This window comes from Lagopus leucura, unplaced genomic scaffold, assembly GCF_019238085.1.
Source record: "Lagopus leucura isolate 7727_CA_CO unplaced genomic scaffold, USGS_WTPT01 Super-Scaffold_100002, whole genome shotgun sequence".
NCBI lineage: Eukaryota > Metazoa > Chordata > Aves > Galliformes > Phasianidae > Lagopus > Lagopus leucura.
The window spans coordinates 71,354,259-71,367,413 of record NW_024962263.1 but is presented as its reverse complement, the minus strand read 5'-3'; the positions used below and the strand labels follow the sequence as shown (position 1 = coordinate 71,367,413).

At 45.5% G+C, this 13,155-nt stretch overlaps 1 long non-coding RNA gene across 1 annotated transcript; it reads left to right on the top strand.

Annotated features, from left to right (window-relative positions):
• Positions 1-3,343: 3,343 nt before the first annotated feature.
• Positions 3,344-12,562, top strand: LOC122178976. Its single transcript, XR_006178505.1, has 3 exons — positions 3,344-5,479; positions 9,543-9,693; positions 12,441-12,562. It is a non-coding gene; the product is annotated as an uncharacterized LOC122178976 (long non-coding RNA).
• Positions 12,563-13,155: the final 593 nt, after the last annotated feature.

The window sequence follows — 13,155 nt, the reverse complement described above, 5'->3', positions numbered from 1 at the left end:
GTACCTCAGTGATTGATACAAGGCCCTGTGCTATTCAGTGTCTTCATAAACTATCTGGATGGTGGGATTGAATGTGCCCCGATGAAGTTTGCTGGTGACACTAAATTAAGTAGGGAAGCAGACACTTCTGAAGGGAGAGCCACCCTACAGCAAGACCTTGACAGGTTAAGGGAGTGAGCTAACAAGAACCTATGAAGGTCAGCAAAGACAAGCATTGGATCCTGTGCCTGGGATGGCATGATCCAGGAGCGTTGGGATCTGCTGGACTCAAGAGCAGTGCTATGGAAAGGAACCCAAGCTCAACAGGAATAAATACCATGCTGCTGCTACAAGAAGATGCCAGGAGAAATGCAGCATTATGCCTTGCCAGCTATGAAGGGGCACTTAAATGAGAGCTGTGGGCTCCATCCTGTCCTGGTGGGATGGGTTAGCACTGTGTGGCACCACGCAGTCTGCCTGCCATTCCACAAGGCCTCGCTGCTTGCCTCACACCACTCACTTTCTGTGGACTGAGATGCAGCTGTTCAGAAGCCTTGAGTAAGGACAACTCCTGCTTTTATAATACCTGCAGCCACCTTTGCAACTCCTCATGTTTTCTTTCAAGCAGAAGAACATGGGTCTGAGGAAAAACAGATAAACCACAGGTGCTTAATACAAGCTGACGGCATACTCCCAGCCTTCACGAAACTGCTGTGAAGTTCAGTAGGTAGGTGATAATTCCCAGCTCTTGCTGGAAAGAAAAACAGTGAAAAACGGAGTGAGGACAATATGCATAGCTGTACCTGGAGCTGCAGCCAGCCCAGGCAAGCTGATACCGTTCCCACCCATCGTGGTAGGCTAAGGGCTGACCAGGGCTGGTTTTCCTCCTGGTGGAGCCCTCGAGTCAGCAAATACTCATTTATCAGCTGCTAAGTTCTCCAGGGCTGTTTCTGGGAGAGAAACATCGGTTGAAGATGCCCAGGTGATAACAATAGCCATAGCCTGCTATGTTAGCCAGAGGGCTGCTTGTGTGATAGGGGTGGCACTCTGCTCTGCGTTGTGTTCTGCAGAAACAGCACATGCATAAAGCGCATGTCAGTTTGTACAGGTAGGGAAGCACAGTGCATGTATGTGAAATGAGAGCTGGGGAAGAAGCAGGCCTCTGGGGAGCGGCAGAGCAGTTGGAATTTTTTTCTCTTCTTTGCAGTTGGCAGCTCCAGGAGAAGCGTTAGCGGGCAAATAGTTTTTATTCGTTTGCTGAAAGCCTCTGGCACTGGAATCAACTTGAACTTCAGAGCTGCAGGAGACGTTTGGCTGCCCAGAGAAATTTCTTAGTGCAGTTCCAGATTTTTTCCTGCCCAAGTACTTCCCTGTGATGCTCAGTGTCGGGCACAGCCGTGCCTCAGGAAGCACTGCCTTTGAGTTGTGTTATGAGGAAGAGGGGATCCTCTGTCAGGCAGTGACCAAGGTGCAGGAGCTGCCTGGCTGCAGCACAGTGCCCACCCAGCAAACCTTTCCACCTGGGATCTGCCACCACGGCACAGTCCCACTCTACCAAAGCTAGGATGGTTTTGCACCACGCTGGCTTGTGTTTGCCCTTTCAAACTCTCAGCAGTATTTCAGAGCACACTAGAGCACAGGTGAATTTTTTTTGAAGCAGAAGCCCATGAGCAGACCTGTGAGCACCCCTGGGCCATGATGTGCCCCCACAGGGCAGGAGGCTACCAAAGGGGCTGCACAGCTGGGAGGGGGTTCCTTTAGTTCTCAGTGGCATCCCTGAAGACTTCATCTGGAGCTGATGACTTGTCAGCAGCAGCTGTCTTTATGGTGACTGGGATGAAAGGGAGAAACACGAGGCCATAAAAGAGGGCCTTCGCTGGGGATGACTGGGGCCATGTCCGTCCTGCGGGTCTGCTGGCTGCCAGCACACAGCCTTGCAGAGAAGGCTGGCAGGGAACGCTGCATACATTGCTCTTGGCTCCTGGGGCTGCTTCCATGGCAGGGAATTTACAGGCTCATAAATGTATCTGCGGGATTGTTAGATCAGCCAGTAAACTTTCCAAGGGTCTTGCAGACGTGGTTCTGCTGGGTAAAGGGTTGCATCCCAAGGGTTCCCTCTGGCCAAGCACACAGCGGTGAGGAGCCATGCCCCGTGGTCTGGGCACTATGGAGTGAGTGCAGACCTATGGGCAGAGCAGGGCTGAGGGGGCCGTTGGTGTCAGCACAGGGGGTAGCATGAAGGCAGCTGCTGTCTGTGGGTGAGGTGGGGATGGCAAGCACTGTGGTTTGCAGCAGTTCTGTGCTAGGGCTCATTCTGTGCCTTTCACTGACTCTGCTTACATCGCCTGCAAGAAAAAAAGAAAGAATCATGCAGAAGGCAAATTTACTTTACCAATTAAAAATAAACCCCAGCCCCCTGCTCAGCTGTTCCTTGGCATCCGCTCCCACGCAGCAGCAGCGTCTCATGGCCCTGCTGCTGACGGGTGGTTATTTTTTTGTTGTTTTTTCCTGGGGACGCAGTCACCAGCTGCTTGAGGCGAGGAGGGCTCCTGATCAGGGTGGCAGCAGCCAGAGATGGGGCTGTGGGGGGGAGGGTGGAGCTATGGAGAGCACTGGGGCAGAAGTGGGGCTGGCCAGTGGACAAAGTTGTGCTGCATCTGTATTCCTACCCACTTGATAACGTGAATCTTGCACTAGGAGCCTAATTAATGTGAGTTCTGTGCCAGGAGCTGCAGTGGAAGCTGGCTCTGCAAGCATCAGGAGAAGTGAATGAGAGGAATCCCAATGTGACCTGCTGTAATTGGCACCTTGCTCACATCCTTGCAGTTCTTCCAAGCTCAGAGATGCAGTAGAATCTTCACAGAATCACAGAATGGCCGGGGTTGGAAGGGACCTCAAGGATCATGAAGCTCCAACCCCCCTGCCACATGCAGGGCCACCAACCTCCCCATTTAATACTAGACCGGCTGCCCAGGGCCCCATCCAATCTGGCCTTGAACACCTCCAGGGATGGGGCATCCTCAACCTCTCTGGGCAGCCTGTTCCAGTGCCTCACCACTCTGTAAAGAAATTCCCCATGACATCCAACCTAAATCTCCCCTCCCTCAGCTTAAAACCATTTCCCCTTGTCTTGCAGCTTTTCAAAGAGTTGATTCCCCTCCTGTTTGTAGGCTCAGTACCTCCCTTTTGTAGGTACTGAAAGGCTGCAATGAGGTCACCCTGCAGCCTTCTTTTCTCCAGGCTGAACAAGCCCAGCTCCCTCAGCCTGTCTTCATAGGGGAGGTGCTCCAGTCCCCCGATCATCTTTGTGGCTCTCCTCTGGGCCCTCTCCAACAGCACCCTGTCTTTTTAGTACTGGGGGCTCCACACCTGGACACAGTATTCCAGATGGGGATCTTGCTGTAAATCACATCCATTGATGAATACAATTTATGGAACTCGCAACACAGAGATCAGGGTAAGTTATAGCTCATTAACTCTTGTTCTTGTGTGCAGTATCCTCTCACATTTGTGGACAACATCCAGCCCAAAGCCCCAGCACTGCATGATGTGCAGGCTCTGTCTCCAGGCTGAGGGATCCTGCAAGAGTCTGATGGAAGCTGGGGCACCAGTGATTATGCAGAACATTTGATATATATCTCCTGGGTTTGCTGGAAGACCGGTGCCGTTCACCACTGAAGAGAAGCTGTTGCATTTTTGGGTCTTTCTGACAGAATCTTTGATGTTCACTGGCAGATCTTTGCCATTCCTGAAAGTGGCATGAGGGAGCAGTTCAATCAATCATGTATTGTGTTAGAAGATCCAGGAAGAATCACAAAACATTTGCCAAGTTCTACATCAACTGCGAGCTGTAGGTATCAAGTACACCAGCTATGGTTGCTCTGTAGTCATTACATTGCCATTATCTGTTTAACACATTATTTATATTCTTCCATGGGCATGAGAAAACATGGCTCCTGCCTGTATGGCCAAACTCTTCCCTTCTCCAGTCCCGCAACCACAGCGGCTGTGCCCATGTTCCTCACCAGAAGTCTGCTCGGTGCTGTTGCTGGGCAGGGACTGGATCTGTTCTGGTGGTTAAACACTGCGGGTCAGTGCTTGGAACTGTTCAACTCTCTATGTACATAGAAGTGCACAGCCCGTATGGCACTGCCTCTGCATCAAGCCAGTGATGAGAATGGATTCCTGCAGAACAACCTGGGTTTAATCATGACCTGATGGACTGGGCTTGAAATGTCTTGTATGCGTTTTTGAACCTAAGTCATACTGGAAATCAGAGCAGATGGTCAGCATCTGGTTTAGAAATGCATCAGTCCATGATCAAGAACCTCCATAAACAGAAATGTCTCATGATGAGGATGATTTCAAGGCTGACTCAGCTTAACTTTCAGTGACCCTGATGGGTTCCCCCAGGTCTTAGTGGGGCATGAGTGTAGTCAGGGCATTGTACATGGAGGAATTCACTTTCAGCTTTGTGTGTCTCCTGGCTTTGCTTGAAAGGAGCTGGGTTTGACCCCTCTGCTATGCACAGCAAACAATGTTCTTTAAGAAGAAAGAAATTAAAAAAAAAAAAAGGCCCAAATCTCTTCTTACAGTACAGCTCTACCCTGGGTCATTCAAGGCAATGTCTTTTTCCCCAGTTTCCTGCTGCATATCTCAACTCATTAGGTCTGTCACATCAGCCTCATTTGGTCTGTTAGATGTGCTGCATGGCAAAGACTTGTCTCTGCACAGAGAAAGTGCTCAGGGAACTTATTTTGGATTGCATAGACTTCCACACCAGGAATCTACTATCTGTCTGATCCTTTCAACTGTTTATCATGGTGGGGTGTCAGCTCTTCCTGAGCTTCATGATTCCCTTACCTTTTAGCCCAATGACTTCGGCAGCTCCTGTGTTTGCTACTTGGGGCTGGAGCTCAGAGGAGAACTGGCAATTCCCTTTGCTTGTGACACGTTACCTGCCACTATTCTGAGCTATCAATCACTTCTATCTAGAGGAAAAAACTCCAAATTGTTATATTCTTTCGGAAAGTGAGGATATTGCTGTGCTGTAGAGGGAGAAAAAATGTATCGAATACTTGGCTATCAAACCTCTGCACCTCTGTCTACAGCACTGTAAGCTGTAAGATATTGTGGGATACCAGAAGAGCTTTATTTTATTCCATGCAGAGCTTTCATTTCATCATCATAATCAAATCCAAGGATTTTTATTGTATGCATTACTGAACTAGATAGTATGTAATTTTACAAGACTATAACGCTGCACCTCATACATTTTTGAAATCTAAGATGGTTGTTATTATGATATTGATGGACATTCTTTCCTCTGAAACATCGCTTTTCTAAATAATTTTCTATATCTGCATCTCTTTTCCTTCCCAGTTCCATTTCCTCTTCCTGGTGCAGCTATATGAGAAGACAGCAAGGTCAGGTGCAGTGATTCTGGTGTTTTGATATTTGCAGAAGTACATTTGCTTCAGAAAGCTGAAAAGGGTCTCAGGTAAGCGTAAGCTGCTGAGCAACAGAGGAGCACCTAACAGCGAGGCTTTGACTGCCCCATCTTTGGCTTCCTGTTTCCTCACTGCCTGCAGGCTAAGGGACAAGGCAATCTGCTTCTGCTTTTGGAGTCATCCTCATTATCACTGACAATAGCTCAAGCCATGTAAACAATGGAAAATGAAAATAAAGTGCATCTAAGATCTACCATTCCTTTTTTGGTGGCTTTTAAGGTTGCAAAGCTGCTACAATTTAAAGTGAAATCTCAAATTATCTGTTATAAGTAGCATTCATTTTAAAAATTCAATACCAGTATTTGATTAAGTTTTGAAGAACTGTGTGTGCTGGATAAAAAGATGAAATTGCATTAACAAGTCATAATTTAATTTCTCATTAGACTTCAAATGAATTTTCTACTGATGCATAACAAATTTCAAAGTTGTTATGGTTCATCTTCCAAATGTTCCCTCTTTTTGAGGTTAATGTAAAAACACATTGCACAAACCATGGGACAAGGCAAGCAGGGAATAATCCCCTTTGGTGTCTTTCTTGGAGAGCCATAGGATTTTTTCTTATTTGTAAAAAAACATATGCCAAAAGGAAAATATTTTATGTAACTGGATCAAAAATGTTTATTTATGATTTTCCTTTCTCCTAAGATGTTTCTGAGCTATCTTATTAACAGACTAGTAGAGATTATCTATTTATTTATTTATTTGTTACTTAAAACTCTTAACTGGAACTTAACTCTCTGGGTAAAATGTGGCACAGATAGCCTGGTTTTTGTTTTGGTTTGGTTTGGTTTTTTTTTGAAGTGCCAAGAAATACAATTAACTGTTAAGCATTGGTCTGAGCATGACTTTCCTGCAGTGATATCAGAGAGGTTAGTAAGGTAAACTTCATAGGATTAAATTCAATCTACGTTGACACCCATTATATGTGAAGTTTTTGCTGGGTCTGTAATAACCCGACTGGGTAAGAACATGGTGGTGCTAAACTATCATATCCAGAACTAATAAAGCCATGGTTCTATTAAATTAAAACTATTCTCTGTCAACTGTTATCTGGCAAAATATAGTTTTTGTTTTCATCAGCCTTCTAAGGTGCAAATAGATGAAAGGAAAGGTAAACAGCATTGATTAGAACAATGTGCTGTGAAAGAACAGAGAAAATGATAGCTTTTATTTTGAAGACAATAACATGGTAGGAAAGAAAAATACATAAAGAAAAACTTTCCACACAGGTGTAGGTTTATCGTTGCAATTTGCTAATAAAACTGTTGATAGCTCAGCCTCAAGGCAGTGTCCAAAGCCATAAGCCTGTAATTGGAATCTGTGGGCTGATGGAGATCTATTTTGGTCTGCAAGTGTGAAGTGCTCTTGTGCAGAGAAGAGAAGTTTATCCAAGAAATGCTGACAAGAGCACTCATTAAGATTATTCTAACTAAATAATCAAGGTGATAACTGTTACTTTGGTAATAAATGTCACCACCACAAAGATTTCTATGAGGTTTAATGGAGTTGTGAGTCACTGAAGATTAATTTTGCATTAAGAGCAGATTTTTACCTCCTAGAAGTAAGTCAGATTTTGGTTATGCTACGTTGCCATGTTGTGTGCGTGCAGCCCAGGCCCATCCTTGGTGTTGCAGGGTGGTGGTGCAAAGCTGGAGCTATTGAGCTGAGAGCGCATTGGTACCACACCGCGACTTGGACCTTTCCAGTTGCCAATGGGAAGGTCTTCAAGTCACAGAGAGAACTATAGCATAGCCCGAGTTGGACAAGACCCCCAAGGGTCACTGAGTTCAACCTCAGGCTCCACACAGGACCATCCGAAATTCAAACCCTGCATCTGAGACCATTGTCCAAACACTTTTTCATTTGATCACAAAAGATCTCAGCACAAAATAAATAATTAGTATACGAGGTCTTTGCGGTGTGAAGAATGGTTTTTGACACCTTTAATTTTTACTTTGTGTTGTGTCCCACAAAACCTGGTTATTGCATGAACTCCTGCCTTGAAAGCCACGTTTGACTTTTTAGCAAAATGCTGAGATTAATCGCTCAGCATAAGTGCTACTAAGCCAGAAATTCCCACCTTTCTTGTCCCTGGGACTGACCTCTTTCCTTGTGCTGATGTGTAAGTCCTGTTGACTTTGTGAAGTTCATTCATTCCAGCTTAGGCTTTCAAACTATATCTACACTCCTTGAAGATGCCCAGGGCTGTTTTCTCCAAGATCTAGTTGCATCTGTTTGTGCCTCTTTTGTTTAATTTGCCACCTATCAGACACTTCTTAGTGTCTTGCAGATAACCAAGATGAGAAGTGGTAGTTATGGTCTTTAATCTTGTGAAGTCTTCACCACGCATTTCCCCCAGACGTTGTGGTTGCTTTGATACCTCACTCAGACTTAACAAAAAATGGCTTGCCCCGTGCTGATCCCAGGCTCCATGACGGCTCCAGTCCCATCTTCCTGGTCAGGGTGCACAGCATTGCTGCCTGCTGATGGCCAAATGCAATAAAGGGGTTGGTCTCATTTGGCAGTTTTGTGAAGATTATGATAGAGAACATGTGAATAAAGGCTATTTCTTTGCTGGCAATCTATTTCCAGTGCATTACAATATTCTTCTACATATAGACTTACTATAAATATCCTGCTGCAAGTCTTCTCTACAGTACAAATAAAACAGTATGGAGTCTTCAAGTCCCACTGGCAAGTCTGTCATCAGCTGAGACTTGATTTTAGTGCAGTTCACATGCAGTGTGGAGAAACATAGCAGCATAAGGTGAACAGCAGTGAAAGATGTTGTCTTCTTGCATCTGGGCACAAGGAGTAGAAAAACAACAACTGCGAGGCATAGAAAAATAGGATTTCCTGGGGCCTTGTGACCTCCCCAGCCCTTCTTTTGGAGTAAGGCAGGGTGAAGAGCACTCCTGCTGTGCCTGTGTGCCAACCATTGTTCCCTGAGGGTAACCCAGCCTCCAGCACCAGATCCCTCAAACAGAGGAAAACACACACAAAAAAAAAAATGAACAAGGAGATGGAACAAAACTTCTGAAACGTGTATCTCCCAGAATCAGTTTTTCTGTACGACTGCAAGTCCTAAAGCTGGTCCTAGGGCTGCACCCTGGGCTGCTTTTCTTTGAAATGTGTGCTTTGCTGGGGAAGAAGTACAGCTCCCAGTGCCCTTTGCTAAGATCCTCTTTTGAGGTGGTGGGCATTATTTTTGAAAGAAATTACCACTCTGTTGTCATAGACTACACAAACACAACTGACTTAATCCTTCTGGACCTACTCAGCCTCTGGCTCCTCACAAACAGAATCAAACAGATACATTTTGAAAAAACATAATCCCAGGTATTTTCTGGAAGGAGGTCTGAAGGATTCTCCCCAAAATTTTGCCTCAGTTCCTGTCTCTGCAGCTAATCTCCCTTTTCTTAATCTATAAACACACATTTTCCGAGAATAAGGTGTATATCATTCCAAGTCTGTGCACTGAAATTGGCCACTTTAACTCACATTCAGCCATAGCTGCAAGAAATCTGTGGGTTGCTTTCCCATTCATCCCTCCCTTCACCCAGCTTCTCTCAAAACAGAGCTGGCTGTGACAGTGACAACCAGGGAAGCGTTGCTCTCAGAGGCCACTGCCAGCTGTGGTTTGCCAGCAGCTTCTGGAGACATCTCTGATAGAAACCAGAGTGTGGTGGTGCTCCACAGGGTGTGCACCTCACAGCCACTTTGCTTTGTCACTTCTCGGGACACCACTGGAAATGACATTCATGTAATGTGCTCATCCTACTGGATTTAATTAGAAACACTCTAATTAAGTGTTTGTTTTGCGTTCCCTGTAGTTCTATTTTGATAAGACTTTGTCATGTAAATCCTAAATGAAGCTGAAGAAGTAGATTACTGCATGTCATAGCTGCTGGGTAATGATTGAAGACAACGCAGTGTGAGATACAGTCTCTGGGAGTGGGAGGCTGCTCCGTCTTTGTGTTGTTTACCTCATGCTATCCAGGATTCCCCGTATCATTATTTCTCATACTAATGTTGCTCGTTCTTTGCTTTCAGCGTCATTCCCCGCTGACTGCAGGGTTTGAGGGGATGCAGTGGGGACAGGTGTGGAGGGCATTATGGGCTGCACAGTGCCATGGATTCCTCTCCAGCTTTTGACTCAGAGTACATGAGGAGAGGACAGTCAACAGGACTCCATCCAAAAGCGGTAGGACCTTCACCTTGCATCTTCTCAGCACACCTACGATGTTGCTCTTCTTTTTTTTGCACAGTTTGAGTGCTTTTCTCATGGAGGCATGCTAGTTGTGAGCTCTTGGTACAGAGTCTAAAGGGGAAAGCATCCTCAGAAACATCCAATGCCCGGGGATCCATGCAGAAATTTGTATTATCGGAGCAAATACTGAAGCTGATGAAGAAGGCTCAGCCTTGACCTCAGAGGCCAGGATGCTGCTATTTTACCATGGGTCTGCCAGCTAATGCAACGTAGTGCTTACAGACAGGCACACTGTGTGCATCATACATGTCTGGAGTTAGTCATTAGCAGTACTGACCTTTAGCCAGAGATTTTTTTTCACATGAAAGAGTATAAATACTCATTTTCTCTCCCCTTCTCTCTCTCTTTCTTTTCTTTTTTTTTTTCTTTTTTTTTTTTTTCCCCCAATTTTTCCTTTTTTTTTTTTATTTTTAGTTTTTGAGGGAGCTGTAATGAACAAAATCAAAATGACAGGTCTCAGACCCAGGAACATAAATCAGCTGATGAGTGACACCTGTAAGTGTAATTTCCACTTGCATAGTCCCCACAGCCTGGAGCACTCCTTGATCACATTCTTCTCACAGAACCAGAAAATAATCTTGCCTGCAATGCAGCTTTGGCCATCACTCAATTCCTTCTGTGTATTCAGGAAAAGGTTTCCATGTTACCCTTCTCCACTGCCCAAATACAGCCCTCCCAGCTTGATTTCCCCAAGCTGATGTACCTCAGTTAGCACTACAGGGCCCAAGGGCCAGCCATTGCTCTCAGTCAGGCAGTCATCCCTTTCAGCCTACAAACAGGGACATTCCCCAGCGCAGCAATTTTCACAGAAGAAATTCATGATATTGGCCAGAACTAGCTCTCTGAATGCGTACAATGCATAGCAAAATCTCTAAACTAACACTGAAAATGTTAACAGTATTCACGTTTTGTGCAATAACATTTTAAGGAATGAAAATTGCCTTCTTTGAATTTATATTATCTGGCCTCCACCGACTTAACATGAGGAGCAGGCTGGACAAACCACCAGAGAAGTTCCCGTGATGTCCTGGAGGCTGCTGGCTACACCTTGCTCTACAGCAGAAGCCTTTACAAGTCAGATTTGGCTCCAGGTTTAAAATATCCCTTGATCAGGGAGAATGTTTAGAAAGGTAGGAAGTGAGGGTTACCACACAGCTGCTCTGCTTTCTCAAACATGTCTCCATGCTGTGATAAAACCTGTACAGGTAGAAGCCTTTCCCTGCCTGAGCCTGAATTGTCTATACTGGAGGACTTGGGGTTCACCTGGGCATGGGCATGGACATCGACTGGAATATGGGGACGGCCATAGTCATGGGTGTAGACACAGGCATGAATATGGCTGTGGGCATGGACATGGACATGGGCATGGATGGGAGGACCCCTTTCTTCTCTGTACAGCAAGTGTGATGCTGGAAACCTCCCTGACAGGTGTGTTGAAGGTTTATAAGGATGCACACTGTTGTGTTCCTGCAAGGCAGACTCCTTCCTGCTCCCTTCCCCTGCTGGGCATCTTTGAGTTCCACCAAGGCACATCCTCTCTCACCAGTGCCAGCTGGTGCAGGGGCCCGACTCCCTCCTGCTGAAATCTCACCAGCCAAAGCATTGCAGCTGCCCCCAGGAGCTGCCCAAGCCAGTACTGAGCCCCTGGCACAGCCATGAATTCTGCTTTCCAGCCAGGGCAGAAGTTAATTCCTGTCTTCTGCCAGGCTGAGAAAACACAGCAGGGAATAATGGTAGAAAGTGTGGATTCAGTGCGGATTGCATGAAGAAGGAGCCCAAGCCCTTTCCAAATGGTTTGTTTTTCTGGCAAATGATTTGAAGAAAAACAAGGCTTACATAACTCTGCCTGGGTAGGTGAAAGTTTTCTCATAGCTCTGTCCTAATGCAAATTACTCACAATTTACTTTCCTTTTGGCTTGACAAATATAGCCAAAGCAAAGAGCTGTTACCAAAAGCAGCCCCTAGACGTGAAGCAGGAGATGACATTGCAGACCCTCCTCGTCCCCTCCCTGTGGAGGAGAGGATGCGATGCTATCACACATCTCAGTGCTTTGCAGCCTCTCAGAGTTAGCCTGTCCCCACCGTGCTGCAGTGCCCGGCTCAGCAGTGACTGCGATAGCTTCCCATGGCACCACTTCCCACACACATCAGATGTACTCTTGCAGCAGTGCGGAAATGATTATGCACATTCTTGTGTGAACAGCCCACCCTGCCTGGCAAAAGGGTTACATAAAGAGATGACAGAGAAGTCTTAATCACTGCATGAAAAACCCTTTTTACTGTTGCCTGTCTTGCAAAGTGGAGCAGCACCTTTAAAGCTCTGGTGACATTTCCATGCTTTAAGCTCAGAATCTTAAGTCCCCTGCCATCTATTAGCCTTGATATCTGGTACAGGAATTAGAATTTATGTGTCAGATTTTAGTTAAAGAACTTGAAGAGCATTAACTGCTGTCAACATTCAGGTCTTGGCTCCCAGTCTCATTCCCTACTCTGAAGATATCCTGGGTCAGTAGAGAAGACTCACTCTCCTTTCCTAAGCACGTATATATGCACATGCACTAAGAGGCAGTTTGCAGAGCTGAACTAACAAGCCAACCATTTATTAATAACCATTTCTCAAAGAGATTTTGGAATAATTCCCCACGTAAGCTTTTATTTCACACCAATGTTTATACCGGCAGGTTACAACAGAACAGCTACAGTGCAGCAGGGCGGACTTTCCCCTAATGACTTTCTGGGAACTCACTGGCACAGGGCTGCCAGAGATGTGGCGGAGTCACCGTCCCTGGAGGAGTTCAAGAAAAGTGTAGGTGTGGTATTTCGGGACATGGTTCAGTGGGCATGGTGGGGTGGGCTGATGGTTGGACTAGCTCATCTTTTCCAACTGATTCTAGAATCATGAGAATCAGAATGTGCTTCCTCTGCATTCCTGGTGGGGTTTGGTATCTGTCTAAACGCATGGCCACCCCGAGGCAGACACCTCATCTTTGTACCTCCAGCACTCAGCAGATGTTTAGGAAGTAAGGGAATAACAGCGTAACAGCCATAACTGCACTATAAAGATATGTGGCTGTAATAAAAGTTGTGGTAGCAGTATTGGATTTTTGTGGTTTACATTTCCAGCTTTGACTTTCAGAAAGTGACATTTATATGCACCCTGGGAACATGAAAATAATCTTAGTATGCCAAAGTAGTTTTCTGGTTTGAAGGATAATGTAAAATAAATTAATTTCAGTTCTTAGATTAAGCATCTCCCCTTCCCTAGATGGCAACTACTCAAAACTGCTATAATAAAATTTAATGGCTGCAGCACTGTGATTTTTTTTTTCTTTAGTTTATGGATATTTGGTTGCTAGCAAAGATGGAGTGAAATTTGGACAAGTAGACCCAGAACTA